General features: G+C 37.5%; 1 protein-coding gene across 4 annotated transcripts in view; it reads right to left on the reverse strand.

Annotated features, from left to right (window-relative positions):
* The window catches only part of lzts2a (leucine zipper, putative tumor suppressor 2a), a 148,147-nt gene that overhangs the window by 35,183 nt on the left and 93,810 nt on the right, over window positions 1-19,154 (reverse strand). For 2 of the 4 annotated variants that reach the window (NM_001442343.1, NM_001145606.3), the window contains 1 exon segment: window positions 3,776-3,950. The gene's annotated coding sequence lies outside the window, so the exon portion shown is untranslated. 4 annotated transcript variants of the gene reach the window in all.

Genomic DNA, 19,154 nt, shown 5'->3' on the forward strand with positions numbered 1-19,154 from the left:
TTTAAGTGCAGCCTCTGTAAATTCTTCCAGCTAAAGTAGCTCTTTACTAGCTTTGGCCATTGATCTTCTCAAAATGGCTTCTTCGCCTCCTGTCGATGCTTTCTGAACCAAGCATCAGCATAAAGAGGCAAATAAATAATCTTGCGGTGTTTCTGACAAGCCATAATCATCAGTCTCATGATCAAACTGAAATCACAGTGCAGATATGCACTGCAGTCGGGGGAAAAAAAGTGGCACAACGCACATACTGCTAAATTAATTCCACACCAGCGCTTACATAACCAGCGGCCTCAGACAAACTATGCCAGCATGAATATGTAATTCATCACAAAATTGCAGAGATGGTGAACCACGCAGGAGCCACAAACAGAAAAAAGACAACCTTAAAGCTGCTCGTGAAAACTTGCAAACATGCCACAGGGGGACCAGCCACAAGAGGATGTGGACATATAGAGACACCATCCCGACAGATTCCAGCCGAGCTCAGACAGGGAGCAAAAAGAGTGGCATGGAAAGCTGTGATTCAGTGCAGTTAGCAGAGACTGACTCGACGTTAATGAGCTCTCCCTCTGTATATACGTCTGCAGGAAGCTACAGTCTTACATAAACACTTGGCGTATAAAGGCTTCTCATAAATGGAAACAGTAAAAATGATAGAACGAGGTGTTTTAGAGACCTTAAACCTGTGAGACAAGGCTAGCCGGCGGGGCACGTAGTGTCCTTACGAAGACAGTGCGCTGACCACATTTACTAACGCTGTATTTCAGAGCCCTCTAACATATGAGAGTGATTTAACTCATCTATTATTTTCCGACTCACTGACGCAAGCACCTTTCCACCCCCCTAGGTGATCTCATCCGGAGCAGAGTCTGGACGCTGCTGACACGCAGTAACAGGCCACTCTATTTCAGGCTTTTACTGTATAAGAATGTGCCATGAGCTGAGTCACATCCACTTTAAACACAAACGGGAATCTTAATATACTTGGGTGGTGGGGGGATGGGGGGGTTCATTCAAAACTTCATCCCATTCGAAAACAAAATGTCAATAGATCAGGTATCATGCTGTGCAAGAAGCTTAGTGGTGTTTGACTAGTTTGAATAAGCTTTATGTAAGCACTGAGCGAAGAGTGATTGGAGTGTGTATGTGTGTATTCTGGACACCGGACGTTCCAATCTGGGCCAGTTTTTGAGAAGTCATGTTACTTTTTAATTTATGGTCACAAAAAAGCAAAAATATACTAAATATTTGCAATAAACATAAAGTCGCCTAATAGAGAGTTTCACAGTGATCCCATAGAAGAAATATTTTTAGTCCAAAGATCTAAAAAGTAGATCAAAAAGACAATTCATTGGCATTGATGCTTCCATTAAACATTGTTTACATCGTCAACATAAGGTTCTTTTTAGCGGAAATGGTTTTTAACAGTACAGTAAAGGCATTTCACACACACATAAATGATTCCTTTTGGAACTCTTTACTGAAAAGTTGTTTTCAGTAATTTTGTATATGGGAGACGTTCCCATGTACAGAAGTTTGCATCAGCTGGTAAAGACCTTCAACCCACCTAGGTAGGTGTGGCTTTAACACTACTCTGAATTTAATTTCCTCTGTTTAATCCATCATTGTCAGACAAACACAAGTAAAATCAAGCACTACAGAGCAGTTTTATAGTGGATACTAGGGCTGGGCGATAAAATTGATATCGATATTTATTGACGGAACCACCATTGTCAATATCGATAAAAAAACGATTTAGAATTATTTAGTTCCGGTATAAAGCACTATAGTTTTATTAAAAGTGGCTGATGAACGTGTGCCTTGGAAACAGTGCCAATAAGTTTAGGGTGAAAGTTTGTCATTTCCAATGAAGTCGCGCGACTTGAGCGACGCGCCCATGTTGTGCAGGTGGTGCACACATACACATGTGAACCGTGCACATTTTTGAGCCGCATCTACAGTAGTTAAAAACATTTGAACTTTTCTGAATGCTGAGAGCACACCGCCATTCATGCTAGTAGAATTAACCAATCTGCCTCACACTTTGTATGGAATATACACATTTCAGTAATAACGGCAGACTAATTACCTCAGACAAACACAGCGCAGCCAAACACTGCAGTGCTTTTTACTTTTCTCCATAAACTTGTTGCAGCAATGGTTTTTCTGCAACCATTCCAGATTCCAATTGGAACCAATTCCAGAAACCATGCGCGTGCACTTGTTACTTAAGGTTAGAATAACAACACATGCGAAAATGAGTGCCATATAGCAGCATTGAGGAGATTATAAACAATAAAAGATGTAAAGATGTCGCCAGAGTGGCTTTTTGGTTTCTTTTCTTGTGCATCCTAGCCACTAGCTCCCCATCTGAGACATGTTTTAGCGTAGGGGTAATGTAGCCATTTAAGTATTTAACAATTTGTATTGTTATAATATGTATTTAAATAATTTGAGTTTTACTGCATCATTATTATTGACATCTTACAGATGTTGTTCTACCTTTATCATTGCACACACTTTGTAGCATTTTATTCATCAAGTTTAGGAGTCTCTTTAACACTTATTTATTTTATTATAAAGAGATCAGAAATTTTGTTTAAATATTTTTGTTTTTGACTATTGAACATATTTGCCTTAGTAATGTTGGCAAATTAAAATAAAATGGTTTAAAAAAAAATCTAATATTCCTAAATGTATTTTGTAAGATAATTGTCAATATCAGATGATATGAAACATGATATTGTGATAATATGTTTTGCAATATCACCCAGCTCTAGTAGATACTGATGTTCTGAAAGTTACTGTAGATACTGAAAATATTAATGAGCAACACTGACACCTTTTCTCTATATAAACTTTGCTGTGATTGACTGGGGACACTTTCACATCAGTATTATCAGATGATTTCTGTACATTTGTTTGAATAATTTCAACAAATTTTAGGAAAGAGGAAAAATAGCGCCAAGCTATTTTGAATTTAAAGTTCTATTTTTTTTACTCCTAAAAGAATTGTAAAAAATGTTTTAGTATATATGAACCTGAAGTGTAGTTTCAAAACATTGAATTTCCACAAAATGGTCTCCACAAAACAAAACCAAACCGCTTAGTTGACTCCTGTAAATCAATCCACTCGCAAGGCCCTGCTTTCAAACAAACAAACCAGCCACAAAAACTTAACAAGCTCAACAAACACTCTTTACAGCAGATATAAATACCTATAGGTGACAAAAAACACAAAAGACGTCTCATTTATGTCTTCTAGAGGACAGTGATGTTAAAATGAGAGTAAACTGAGACTTTTGTTTACGCCTCATGCTGCTTATATGGTTTTCCTGTGGGAATCTCACATGTCTCTCTCTGGAGAACCAGAAAAGAGCACAATATTTGACAAGATACCAACGTTTGTAACAGTCTTACTGTCTTAATTTTGTCTTCATTACTTCAAACATTTTAAAGGAGACATCTGGTGACAAACTTAAATGAAGCACAACAGAGTTCACTATTGTATCTTTGTATCTCTGATAAATCAAAACAAAAGCCCAACTTACTCAGCCCCCAAAATAACACAGTATCATTAACATTCTCGCACAGCAGAAAGCACTAACAGTGCTGCTAAAACTTCAAAGAGCGTCTTCTCACCCCAAACCCTATCAGCTTTAAGAAAGTTAATCATTCATTTCACATCACTTCAAAGCTCCCGTGAGCTGCAGTGGTAATCTGAACTCTCGTGCATTCGCAGGCTGCAATAAATCCAGTGGTGTTGCTGACATACCCATAGTGCTCTGCATGGCTGCCTCCTCGCGTCTCCCCAGCCTGTCCTGGAGGTACAATCCCAGTCAGTTCACTGTACTTCTGCTGCTTCTCCTCTCTGTATCACTTTGCTTCTCTCCTACATGCTCATTCTCCGTGCTCCTCCTCCTCATGCCAAAGTTTGCTCTCTTTTCTCTGGCAGAAACCCCCTTCCTCTGTGTCCCGTCCTCTGCTGTTTGCCGCCAGCACCGCCCCCTTCTCCTGCTACCCTCCTCCCATTCGCACTTTGTCTGTGGCCCCTTCCTCCTCCACCACCCCCATCCTCACACACATTTAATCCCTCCTCATACTTGCTCCCTTTTTTCCCCTTGTCTTTCTTCTACCTTTTGCTGTTCTTCATCTCTGACCACGACAGTGTCTGTGGAAAATGGACGACTGCTGTGCAGTTTTTAAGTCTGACATTCAGTGGCTACTTTAAACTTACTGGGCAGGCTGTATCATATTTGATAAGAAGATTTGAAGGGTTCTAAATTGTCAGTGTAATCAAAACTTTGTTGGATAACTCTAGTGTACAATTGACTATATGCCTTCTGTTGTCTTCTTGACAGTTGTGTAATAAGTTTAAGGTCCTTTAGAGTCATTTCTGAAAATTTCCCTTATCAGGACAGGTTGTGGTTTATTTGTCTTTATGTCACATCTTTAAATGATGGTATGGTATGGTATTAGAGGAGTAGCCTTGGATTGGATAATTAGTTATTTAAAAAATAGGCAACAGTTTGTGGAAATTGGCAACCATAAATCATCATATTTAAATGCAAAGTGTGGCATACCACAAAGATCAGTTTTAGGTCCAATATTGTTTATAATTTACATTAATAATATGTGTAAGATTTCAGAGTTGTTTAAGCTTATTTTATTTGCAGATGATACAAGTATCATTTTGTTCTGGGCATAATTTACCAAAATTTATGGAGTTGATTAAAACAAATTAATAAATTGAAATTGTGGTTTGACGTAAACAAATTGTCATTAAATATAAGTAAAACAAAAGGTTTTGTTATCTGGGAAATTAAAAAGTAGACATAATATAGATTTCCAAATTGATAATAAAGTATTTAAGTATAGAGATTATGCAATTATGTTTGTTGGTTTTATATTGGATCATAAAATTAGTTGCGGAAACCGCAAATAAATAATGTAATATCAAAAATAGTAAAAACTGTAGCAATAGTGTAAAAAGCAAGATTTATACTGGACAATATATCAATGTATATATTATATAACACACTTATGTTGCCATATATGAGCTATTGTGTGGAAATTTGGGGGAATACATATACCCCAATATATATATATATATATATATATATATATATATATATATATATATATATATATATATATATATATATATATATATATATATATTCCCCAATATAATATATATTTACTTACAATCCTTATGTACAATGCAGAAAAAAGTAATTAGACTGATAGAAAATGTGGGGTATTTGGAGCATACAAATCCTTTATTTTTTTAAATTGAAAATACTTAAGTTCAATGATTTGGTTGAATTTAAAACAGCACAATTAATGTTTAAAGCTGGGAATAAAATACTTCCTAAATGCATACAAAAGTTTTTTGAAGAAAGACAAGGGGGATATAATCTGAGAGAAAAACATAATAGGAGGTTGAAAACAAGGACAACTTTAAAAAGTTTGTGTATGTCTGTTTGTGGTGTGAAATTATGCAACATTCTGGAACAGATTTTCAAACAATGTCAGGATATTACTCAATTTTAAAATTTGTATAATTATACATCATTAAAGGAATATAATGATGAAGGTGATTGAAAAAGGATCAAATGAGAAAGGTATGATGAAATTTAAATAATGGCTATTTGCAGTACTATGTATTTTTTGGGGGTCTATGTTATAAAAAGTAAATGTACAAATAGAATCAAACATACAATATGTCAAAGATGCCAAAAGGATTAAATGTGTCTCATGTAAAAATAAGAGATAAGTAAAAGAAGAAATAAGTTTAAGTGATGAATGACATGTGTGGTAATGGAGTGGGAAAATAATAAGCTTGTGCTTCATCTTGCTCCATTTTTGACCATGTTGAAATGTATTTTCGAAAATGAATAAATCAATTCAAATCAAATCAAAATGAAATACCTTGAAAATTATTGTTGCCAGAGTTTGAGATGAACACTCTAAGGTATAGATCCTTTGAGTTAAACACAAAATAACATATTATGAAGAAGGCTGGAAACCTGTAACAATTGATTTCTATGGTAGGAAAAACTATGGACATCAATGGTTACAGGTTTCCTGCTTTCTTCAAAATATCTTATTTTTTTAAAGAAAAAAGAAACTCAAATACATTTTGAACAAGTGAAAGATGAGTAAATTTTGGATGAACTATCACTTTAAGCCCAGAAATACTTATATTATGTCAAATTAGGAACATTAATGCAACAGTTAATTTTTTACAATGTTTGACACAAGTGCTGTGCGATTATTTGAAATGTTTAAAATGTTACAATTGGCTAATCGCAAGAGGCTGCGATATGAAATACATACGTATCATTTCATTTCTCCCGCCTACAGCAAATGCGTGACTGCCGTCTGTGTGTGACAGTCTTACTAGCCAATTTAGTGAGCTTACTTTCATTCTGCCCAATAAGAATTGCACAACGGAACTATGTGGAACGCCCACAATAAAAAAACAAACAGGTAAGTGCAGGCGAGTAGGATGATGACATCTGCTGCTTCAGAAGCATGAATAGACAAATTAATATCAAAGAAAAACAGGACATCGGTAATATGGGAATATTTTGACACTGAAAGAGTGGAAATTTGTAAGAGCTGCCCTTGACAATACAACAACTAGCTGATAAAAAAGCTCCACAGGCGACTATGAGGAGTTTCTTTTTCAAAAGTCAATTGAAGGTATCGCTAGTGATTCTCAATCTAGTAGCAAACAACAGCAAAGTTTAAGCCATGTTAAATGTTCTGTATTTTTATAATTATTATATTTCTGTTTGTATAATAAGCTAGACTATCTTCCTAATTTGAGTTAAAATTGTTTAGAGAAAGGTAAGGTCATTTTATTTGTGTTTAATGTTTGCTCTAGAGAAAAAATGTGTGTTTTATTTCTGAATATTTACAAATAAATTTGAATAAATGTTTAGGTATGTTTTTATTTTTTCAGTTTCTTTAGCGGTAAGAAGCTAAAATGCAGATTATTGTAGGTTATTAAGTTATTATTACTTATTGTCATTATGGGGTATTGTGTGCAGAATTTTGAGGAAATAAATGAATTTAATCCATTTTGGAATAAGGCTGTAACAAAAAATGTGGAAAAAGTGAAGCGCTATTAATACTTTCCGGATGCACTGTATAATCAGACCAAAACACAGGCAGCAAAAATGGGGGATTAATCATTTTAACATTTGTGGATAAATGTGCTAGCTACATCAAACCTTAGTAAGTCATGCTGCATGATTTATTTAAATACTCGGCTGTAAATTTTGCATCTGCAAGAGAAAGTCCTACAAATACATAAGCCAAAAGGTCAGCTGTAAGAATCAATGTGTTCAAGCATTTCCATTAGATTTTATACCACAGGATGGGTTAAATGAATGTGCACATCATTTTTTAAAGGGGTGGTCCATAGCATATTTTTAAGGTTTGGTTGTGTTTATAAGATGTAAAGCAATGTGTGCTCATGCTTTATTTGTAGAAAATCACATAATTTTTTCATATATCTTACTTTGATTATATACTGCTACTCAGGTAACATGAAAACAGCTGTCATATTTCCTAGTTTCTGCGAAAGGCCCGCTCTCAAGAGGCTCTGATTGGTCAGCTAACATAATGTGCTGTGATTGGCGAATCGGCTCCGGGTCACCACGTCATGCCTTTACAATCACGCGCGTTAGCGCTCTGTAAACAGTGAAGCTGTTAGCTGCCTGAATCAGACAGAAAATAAAGAGCACACACCTAAGCACACCTCACGCTCAAACCTCATGCTCTCTAAAATATAATTTGACAAGTGTCTTTCATATATATTCAAATTAAGCAAATGTAAGTAATATGAAACGTTTACATATCTTTTGGGAGTTTGTTATTTGAGATAAATTATGCATGGAAAACGTCTGCATAAAGATACAATGCACACGCTGCTGAAGATTGTGGATGTTTAAAGGAGTTTTACTGATAAATATGAATTTGTAGCTAAATTGTTAACTGTGCCAAAGAGCATTTCCCGTTGTTTACATCAGTGTTTACATCCTTGCTACAACATACCATTAACGCTAAAAACTGTGCATGTAACTGATCAATTTTAACAAATAAAATCTTAGGTTATGCCTCACAATCCACAGCTTCGTCAGTTGGAGGAGTTTTTAGCCGAATCCACTGGATTCCAGCACTGAACTGGGAGAGATTCTGGAAGCTGTCCTTTGTCAAATGTTAGCTGTATATTTATTTTAAATCTCTGGAGCATTATTAAAATTAAATTGTAAGCACTTCTCTCTTTGTGTCGTGTCCTTTGGAAGACCAAATACAAAAAAAGAAGATGCTCTGTGGAAATAGCAGCGTTTGGACGGCATTTTAGCTTTCTGTGCTGTAACATTAAATCGCATCTGGCCATGCGATGGCCATGTATGCGTATGGTGAATGCATGTAACCTGAAGCATTTATGATCTCATTAAGCTGGAAGCATTTTTTGTAGTCCCCAAATTCATTCGCTGTAGGCTTTGCTAAGCTAATTCTGTAAAAGCCAATGTCTCCCTTTGCATTGAACTTTAAGCATTTTCCACTTAGAGATGTTGTTTATGTTCATACAGCTACATTACACATTTAAAATATGATATCATAGTGGACCACCCCTTTAAGTGTCATTTTTTATAAACATAATTGTTATTATAAGTATGACAGTGACTATAATAAGCATGACAGTGACTACAAAAATGTCAACAAGAGGCAGTTAAGGAGAGTTATTTTACATAAAAAAAAAAAAAAATCTGATGTTGAGTTTTATTTCAATTAATTAACATCATCTAACATCAGGGAGTGGTTTTGCATTGTTACTCAGCTAATTATTAATGAAAATCGCTTGACTTTGAGTACTGAGAGTCACAAAAAATTATGACAATAACTACAAACCAAAATCAGGACTAATGCAACTGAAACACAAACACACAAACACACAAACACACACACACACACACACACACACACACACACACACACACACACACACACACACACAGGTAATTCTTTGTGTACAGTTAGTTGTCCAATAACTGGATAAAAGTAAACCTCTCCAATCAAGTCAAACTCTTCGTCTGTTTATTGGATTTTCCTGAGATATACGTTAATCTCAAGGCATGCTGGGACATAAATGCATGACTCACTCTAAACATTGACTCATCACAGGCCCTTCTAATGATTCAACATATGAAAGAGCCCCGTAAACACACTTGGTTACCACAAACACACACGTAAGGGTCTGTTGCTCCGTATGACATCATAACAAAAGAAAGTTTTGTGCAAAGTAAATATAGAAGAGGTTTTGCAAATCTCTGTGAGAAGGAAAAAGACAGAAACCATTTGGGTGTGTGCTGTTTTTTTTAAAGAGTCCCGAGGATTTTCTCATAAACGTAGCTTTTACATTAGTTTGTCAGTGAGCACATATCATCAGAGAATTATGTCATATAATGAAAAGACATTTTGAAATACAACAGCCAACATTTTCTGAAAAGTAACCACTTTTTGTTTCCTAAATAGACCCAGATTAAATCATATTTTTACACTACATTATCTTAATTAATCAAGACTCATTTCATCGACCACTTTATTGGGTACAGTTTATTAGTACCAGGTTTTGCCTTCAGAACTGCCTTAATGCTTCATGGCATACTGTAGATTCAACAAGGTACTAGTAATATTCCACAGAGATTTTGGTCCATATTGACAGGAAAGCATCACGCAGTTCCTGCAGATTTGTTGGCTACACATCTATGATGCTAATCTCCCGTTCCACCTCATCCCGAAGGTGTTATGTTGGATTAAAAGCTGGTGACTGTGGAGGCCATTTGAGTACAGTGAACTCATTGTCATGTTCAAGAAACCAGTCTGAGATGATTCAAGCTTTTTGACATGGTGCGTTATCCTGCTGGAAGTAGTTTTCAGAAGATGGGTACACTGTGGTCATAAAGGGATGGACATAGTCAGCAACAATACTCATGTAGGTTGTGGTGTTGACACAATGCTCAATTGGTACTAATGGGCCCTAAGTGTGCCAAGAAAAACCCCACACCGTTACACCACCACTAGCAGCCTAAACTGTTGATAAAAGGCGGGATGGATCCATGGTTTCATGTTTTTGACGTCAAAATCTGACCCTACCACCCGAATGTCACAGCAGAAATCAAGACTCATCAGACCAGTGGTACCCTGTGTGGTCTTTTGCTGCTGTAGCCCATCCGCCTCAAGGTTGGACGTGTTGTGCATTCAGAGATGCACTTCTGCATACCTTGGTCGTAATGAGTGATTATTTGAGTTTCTGTTGTCTTTCTGTCAGCTCGACCTAGTCTAGCCATTCTTCTCTGACCTCTGGCATCAACAAGGCATTTGCGCCAACAACCATGTCATGTTCAAAGTCACTTAAATCCCCTTTCTTCCCCATTCTGATGCTCAGTTTAAACTGCAATAGATTGTCTTGACCATGTCTACATGCCTGAATGCATTGATTAGCTGCCATGTGATTGGCTGATTTGAAATTTGCATTAATGGGCAGTTGGTCGGGTGCCTAATAAAGTGGCTGATGAATGTATAAAACTAAAAAAAATCTTTACAAAGAGAAAAAATGATTGGCGATGGTAGAAAATACACTATGGCAAAACTTTACACTTATACTGTATGTAAAAGTGTAAACAACTCACTATAATTTCCCACTTATCAAAATGATTTAATTTATTTTTACTCTAATTTTAATAAAAAAAAAAAGAATCAGTAAAATGTTAAGAAAGTAAGACTTGTTTTGCTGTTGTTTTAAAGATATTCATCAAAGAATCGAGTGAAAAGTATTAGGCAGCACAACTAGTTTTCAACACTGATAGTGAATAATATGTACTTGACCATATTATTATATCAGAATTATTTCTGAAGGATCATGCGACATTGAAGATATTGAAAAAAATACAGAAATAACATAGATGTTATTGAAATTGTAAAAATCAATTTGTTATGATTTACTGTTGGGGCGACACGGTGTTGCAGTAGGTAGTGCTGTCGCCTCATAGCAAGAAGGTCGCTGGTTCGAGCCTCGGCTTGGTCAGTTGGCGTTTATATGTGGAGTATGCATGTTCTCCTTTTGTTTGCATGGGTTTCCTTTGTGTGCTCCGGTTTCCCCCACAGTGCAAAGACATGCGGTAGAGGTGAAATGAGTAGGCTAAATTGGCCAAAGTGTTTGAGTGTGAATGAGTTTGTATGGATGTTTCTGCGTAAAATTTACTGTATTTTTTATCAAATAAAAGCTGACATTTTTTAAAAATGTATTTTCAACCCCAAAGTTTGAACTCTATTGTTTAGCACTGTATGTAAAAGAAATCTGAAAAACAGCAAAACATAAAATACACGATAAAGTAAATTTTTCCAAACTTTAGAAAGTACTTTACTGGCTATTGCCAAACAAAAGCAGAGGAGCAATATGTGTTAACCTGAAAGTAAGAAATAGTAAATAAAGAGACTGTCAAGTGAAAAGAACAAGAGAAAAGGGCAATGAGAAGGAGAGATTGAGGGAGGGAGGAAGGAGAGCTAATGAAGCGTTAGGAACAGATGAGCATTGGAGTGATTAATGGACACTTGGCCTCCAGGGGATGATCATATGAACATACACTCCTCATACACAGTGGAGAAACTAAACATGATACTCCACACATACATCTTAATGTACATCCACACATTGCTGAGTAGGAACTAACTGTGTGAGTTAGTTAGTTTTACTATGTTTACTTACAGTATTTTCATCTTCTGAAACATGCTGTAACAAATACTCTAAAGCAATTTATGTAATACAATTAATGTCAAGCCAACAGATGTGCAAACTACACATTGCATTAGTGCCAAATGGGAGACACACATGGTCACTAGTTTCAAGATGTATTATTTTTATTTATGCTTGATATTTTTATAGTGCCATTTACATTTATTCAATTAGCAGAATCTTTTATCCGAAGCGACTTAAAAGCGGAGCTAAAAGAAGCAGTTCAAAACATTAGAAAGTAGCTGTACTGTATATAAATGCTATGACAGATTTTATTTGTTTTTCCTCTCTACGAGCGTACAAAAAGAAGAGAACATGTCTTACAGGTTGTTTGTCAAGCCCTTTCACCTGTGTGAAGCACACTCAGAATTTATGTTAACAGTTATTAATTCTTAAGGGTGCTTTCACACTTGGTCCAAATGCCTGGTTCGAACCCAAGTTCAATTGTCCCCCCTCAGGCAGTTTGCAAAATGGAGACGTCTACATATCACGGTCATTCGACAATTCTTTTGGTTTTGTTAACAAAAGCAAAATACAGAGAGTCACTTGCGTCTATCTGAACACAGAACACAGAAAGAGCATTTCTGGGTATCTTTCTTGTCGGAGATACTGCTGTCCTAAAAAACAAAAAAAAATAAATAAATAAAAAGGAAATAAAAAAATCTTACATATACCTTAAGAACAGTATTACAGATTTTTTAAAAAAAGATTTTTGCAAACAGCAGTATACCTTGAAAACGGTTATCACCCTATGCCTACGGTGCAGTTTACAGGTGCGCACCCGAGTTCAGAGGACATCGTTCACACTAGCTAAACTAGCTAAAGCATACTTTGATGTCAACTGAACCCGAGTGCAGACCAAAATGCTAATGTGAAATAAAAAGAGCTGAATGGAGCATACACTAACCTACGTTTTTTCAGTCATAAGATAACAAACAGTTCAAAACAGCAGCATTGCAAACAAGCAACATAGACTCAATCTGAAAATGTAGCCCTTCATTTCTGGACATTGTGAACTATGTAGCCAGAGGAACATTTTGTTATTTTAAACGAACACTGCAGGGTGGTATTATGTCATTCCTTTTCATGCTTACCAGCCGACCGCTTACCTGCATATGGACGGCTTTCCAATTATTACCAGTTTGTCCAACAGCTCGCCATTTACGTGGACGGACTTGACACAAAGAGGAGTTGACCACGATAATGGGAGTAGAACGGTTCCAAAACAGAAGCCGAAAAATAAAGTAAACAAGTAAATAACAAGGTGAGAATGTGGTAAAATCTGAAAATGAAGAATCAGGCTCCGGAATCAGGCGAGGGCTTTTATTTTTTTGGATTGCTTCAAAAACATGTTGGCTTAAGAGAAGTGGGTGGGCAGGTCAGTCTGTGCTTTTGAAAACATTATTGGTTGGGTTTAGGGATGGAGGAGTGTGGGTCAGATGATCGGTCTGTCAGCCAGTCGACAGCGGCCTCAGGTTGATTTAGACAATAAGAGCAGGTGCAAATGCCACTCGCGAGAGAAATTTGAGATCTCAAAAGTGTACACAGCAACCTCTGGTGGATTCACAAGAAACAGTAACTGCAAAATAAAGTACCTCCTGGGACATATCTGGTGGTCTCCAGAAATGTATATAGCGGTACGTTTTCAGAACGAGCCTGGGTTGCAGACAAACATATAAATATGGATTGAATGATAGTCACTTCAGTGAATATGATTGGAAGTAGACAAATGAGCCTGTATTATTAATTTCAGCGGCTGTTATCTCAAAATAACATACTAGGAATATTGTGACTGACTAATCAGAATCAATTATTTCAGACGGCTGTGTAATAAAAAGATAAATAAATGCACTTAGTAGTTTATTCGGATTTGCATTTATTTAAAACATGTATCCCTTTTAATTGGACATTGTTAAAAATCAATCCACTATTAGCTCTTTAAAAATTTTCAAACTCCAGTTTCATTCACAATCACAAGTCAAGAAACTCCCATGTAATGTTTAAGATAAAAAAGTCTTGACCAAAAAGTAGTCAAATATGGTTTAGAAACTCAGTTATAGACTGAAATTTGGAAGTACTGCTACAAGAACAGCAAGCTTAGAGATTCTTCCAGTACTGTACTGGTTAAATCTGTTGTTAACGGGCATTGAACAGCCTTGATAAAGTATGAATGGGGGAAGGGGAATTCCCCCCCACCCCAAACTTCCCAGTCCTGCTGTCTCTATTCAGTTCACAGAGGAAGAAATGAAACAGAATAGAGTTGCTCAGGAAAGAGAGAAAATTAATGATAGTGAAGGACAAAAGACCGAACAAGAACTTAATCCCCCTCAAGTGCCCCCCCCCCCCCTCTCTCTTTCTCTCTCTCTCTCACACACACACACACACACACACACACACACACACACACACACACACACACACACACACACACACACACACACACACACACAGATTTAATCAAGCATACACACACAAATGCATAAAAACACACACAAAATGAGAGGTGCTCAAAACCTCCAAATAAACCACTTGACCCTCGTCGACAGAGAGAGGAAAGAAGGGGCAAAACCGCAAAACAACTGTTGAGCGGCAGACTGGGGCATGCTGGGAGTTTCATTGCTCCATTGATATCTGCAGATTTAGATACATTCATTACATTCAACAAATTATCCACCCTTTACATACTTATTTAATAAATATTTTGTTTTAAAGGGCACCTATGGTAAAAAATCTACTTTTCAAGCTGTTTGGACAGACATGTGTGTAAGAATAGTGTATAGACCTTCATATTGGGGTGATAAAAACACCCAGTCCTTTTTTTTTCAATTTAACAACATAAAAACGGTGGACCAATTGGAGCGGTTTTCAGAGCGACCGCAACTTGACGTAGGAGTGCGGTCCCCCCTCCCACCAATATTGATTGACAGGCCCATTGATTGACGTCACCATATCCACAGTTTGTTAATTCACTTCTGCTATTTTCTGCCATATAACTAAAGGAACATCCTTATGCTGCGTTCACACCAGACGCGGAACGCGCAGACAAATCGCAATATTCGCGCGTAAATAGCCGCATGAATATTTGAATTTACTAGCTTCATTCACGCGTCAAATCCCGCTTCATTTGTGCGTCAAATCCGCTTCCATCGCGCCATTCACACCGCGCCATTTGCGCAATTCGCGTTATTTGTGCTGCGACATTCGCGCGTATAGCGCCGCAGGATGTCTATTTGCGCGTTTGCATTGACTTAACATGTAAATCACTCTCGCTTGACGCGCGTTCCGCATCTGGTGTGAATGCAGCATTACTCTATTTTTCGATGCAAGGCCCATTGGACTCAACAAAAGATCAACATTCACCACATGATTGCTGTAATCGAAATTATTGTTTGTATCTATAGGTAGGTTTGCAAACGTGTACTTTCATTGCATCTACCTTACACTTCAGCCATTTGCATTTCTCGAGGTCACAGAAGCTGCCTGTGATCTTAACTAGATGCAGCTGGAAAACTGCATGCGCGTTGTGTGCGTCTCTGGAAATAAAATAACAAACTTGCCTGCATGTCGCACACCAGAAGCGCCGCTCTGCGAGGCGCGATGCTGATGCAGCACCATGCATTTTAGAAACCTAATTATAGGTTTCTATCAGGATACACACAATGGAGCTTCAAGATGGACAGCCGCCCACTTCAAGCACCGTTGTGTTTACCCTGATAGAAACCTATGTTCAGATTTCTAAAATGCGTGGCGCGACAATTTTGGACACTTCATGTTTCTGTCGCGTCACAGAGAGTGTCTGGTGTGCCGTGGCGCAGCGCATCCGGTGCCTCAGTCAAGCTCGACACTTTAAACTAGCAAACAGTTGTCTTTAAAACTATACAAACACAAATGATTGTGTACTATCTGCTTGGTCTGTGTCCGAGTCATACATGTACTGCTGAATGCTCCTTCTCACAGTCTGCCTGTCTGCTGCAAACACAGAGCGTAAGCTCTTGGCTCCGCCCCCTTGTTACGTTGGGCGGGAAGCCAAAACTAATTTTCATGTGAAGCAACATGCCCCTAAAACAGCAAACTGTGTAAACGCCCCCAACATGACACTTTTGAACACCATTATAAAAAAAAAACTTTGTTTTAAACTGAACCTAAAATGGCACACTCAGAAGAACCATAATATTAATATTAAATTGAAAAAAGGGTAAACTATGTGCACTTTAATTGTCTGACTGTGATTGTTTTCAGTTGCCGTTTATACTGCTGTGTTCAACCCATTTTAAAGACAACATAAACCTGTTTACTTTGTAAAAGAATTGACTTGACATGATTCATCAGTGCACTTTATTCCTAATCTTAGTAACCTTTGATCATGATGTAATCACTTGTTTTTTCTCTAAACTCATAGTTGGCATCCCTCTTAAAGCCTGATCTCTTCAGCTACTTGTCACACTTATACCAATTTTCACAACACAATCATCTCAAAAAACCAAGTTGATATTATTTTTTTTCCTTGTTATATAATCTTTCACTCACATTAGGCCCTTTCACACACACATACCTTTCCGAAAATTACCAGCAATATTCAGAAAAGGGATCATGTGTGAACTAGGGTTGGGTATGGTTTGGGGTTATTTCGATAACGTTGCTAAATCGATACTTTTAAAACGTTAAAGGTGCCAAAACGGTGCCTTAATCAATATTTTTGTGTCACAAAATTATGGTGGATGACTCTAGAAAAACTTTTATTTGACAATCTTTTAAAAAAAACTATGTTGATATTAAAGTTTAAAGTAAACATCAATTCATATTTTATTGATTTTTATTGAGGTTGGGTAAAAGGCCTGTCACCATGGGGAAGATAAAGAAAGTAGATATTACAAGTTAGTTAGTTAAACTATTATGTTTAAAAATGTGTTGTAAATAAAAGACGGAAATCAAAATGAATAAAGGCAAAACTAAACGAGTTAAATATGACTTACTTGAGCGTGACTGAAAACTACATTTGATCAATGTGTTACATCTGTTCTATGGTACTTGCTGACTGTTTGTAAATTCAATACTGCTTTTCCTAACGTAAAACTATGTACACTAGATTTCTGATTAATTATGGTCTCTGCATAGCCGAGGACTTCATATATTAAAAGTGTTAAAATCGCTACTACCTCAATTTGGGCGTCAATCTTTGACGAATGCGGGGAACTAGGCTAATGCGCGCAGCACCGTCACTGACAGTGAGAGCAAATGCACGTGAAAGCTAGTGCCCGAGAGAGCGAGTGCCTGAGAGAGCGAGTGCATGTGACACCTAGAGCACGCAGAGAGAGGCCTCAGTCATATCTCTACAGTCTGCCACTGATGGCTGATCTCACTTCTCTGTGGCGTTTTGACACAAAAATACACGTCCAAATTTAGGGGGGCCAGAGGGGGGCCAAGCTTGTTGACACGGGAACTGGTGGAAGAGTGCTCTTTTAATGGAATTTGATACCGCACGTTAAATAGAACGAAAACAACCTCCGCAGGTGTCTGTGGTCTTTTAGGGTAATCAAAAATCACTGTTTACATGGTAGTCTAGACTCTAAATTAGAATATTGTCTAAATCATACTAAAATCGGATCATTGGTGTCCATGTATGTACTCATTGAGTATGTGATGTCAAAGACCTCTGCATTCCTCTAATTTTAGGCCCTCATATGTGTCATTTAGTTTGACGTGTTTCCCCCTAAAGACTGGTTTATACTTCTGTGATCGGCATGACCCAAGGCGCATGCAATGCGCGTAGCTGTGCATTCATACTTCTGTGTGCTGTTTCTGTTGCTCTGCAATAATCTTCCAATACGCTAGTTAGCAGTGAGGTGTTTATGTTGCTCTGTGTTGAGTTTCTTTGCTGGTGCTTGTTTTTTCTGAACATTTCCTTAATGTACAAGTGGTTCAAACTTGCTCATTTTGAGGCAGGAACTGGCGGACGTGTAACAACTTTATCCATGAGGTAAACACAAAAACAAAACTTTCCATCTGGAGCTCCTTCACGGGACTCCAGACTTCCAATCGCTCCATCGTGCTCGGGCGGCTCTCAGTCTCGCCCAGGCTCGTCAGTGCTACCAAGCCGACCAATCACAGAGCTTGCGCTACACGTCGTTGCGACGTGTAGTTACATTGAGAGGTACACGTCAGCGAAGGCTTTGCGTCCACACGTAGGCCGCACCGTAGCATACGCGTGAGCTTGACACAGAAGTATAAATCAGCCTTTGCACGCAACTTTTGTAAAGCATCTGCTTCACGTTGCAGTGTCAGAATCATTGCTTGTAAAATACACTTTAGAACGTTTACGTGTTGTTGATCTGATATCATAGAGTTGCACTGTACTGCCTGTGCTGCGTGCGTCTGTTCCTTTAGCAACAAGAACAAATGCCTGACATCGCCTGTCAGGATTCCTCAAACTTGTTTAGAATTAAATGTTTAGAGATGGTGTGACAACGCGTACCTATGTGTGCCTTTGATGCATCCCTTGATGCTTCTTACGTCCGTGTCGCAGCACCAGTGGCACCGAAATTAGAAACCGAAATTCATATGCTGATTTGATTTAGTACATACCGGTTACAAAGGTAGTGTGAAACCCTAAACCCTAGTGTGAACGGGCCCTTTTAGAAAATACCGGTAAATTAGTTTTTTACGGAAAGAGAAGTTATAATTTGTAAGGTATGTAATTTGCCGGAATGCTATGGAATCGATTAGTCTCAAAAGAAATTCACGCACGATTACACACACACGTATCCAGGGGGAGTTGTACGTGAAAGAGGATTAGCACATTCTCATTCAGGATGAACTTGTAAGTTTTAAGCATTCAAAACTTTTTGTACACTCTTATACATTTGCAAATCGTGTTTTGCATTTGTGAAACGTATTTTATAAAAATGTATTTTTATTTTGTGCACGTGAACATTTTTTGTGAATATAAATATTTTACACACGTGAATTTGATTTTATGCACATGAATTTGGCTACGCATGTGTACATCGTGTCTTTTGCGTGAATTATTATTGAGTAAAATCTGTCTCCATAGAATGCTGCGCTGTGTGAACACAGAACGAAGATTGCTGGAAACAGCGTGTTCACAATTAGAATACGCTGATGTGAGATGTCTGCTCCAGCCAATCAAAAGACTCAGATGCATACACATTTATCTGCTAGATGTTAGTCAGATAACTTTTCTATGTTCCTTCTCAATGCCAACTGTGTAAAAAAAATATCTATAAAATGCATATGATAAAACGCTGCTAGTTTACCTTCAAGCTCAGTTGCGTGACACGTGTGCATGTGAAGCAGCCAGTGATCTACAGCACACACACAT

This window comes from Danio rerio, chromosome 13, assembly GCF_052040795.2.
Source record: "Danio rerio strain M-AB ecotype USA chromosome 13, GRCz13ab, whole genome shotgun sequence".
Taxonomy (NCBI): Eukaryota; Metazoa; Chordata; class Actinopteri; order Cypriniformes; family Danionidae; genus Danio; species Danio rerio.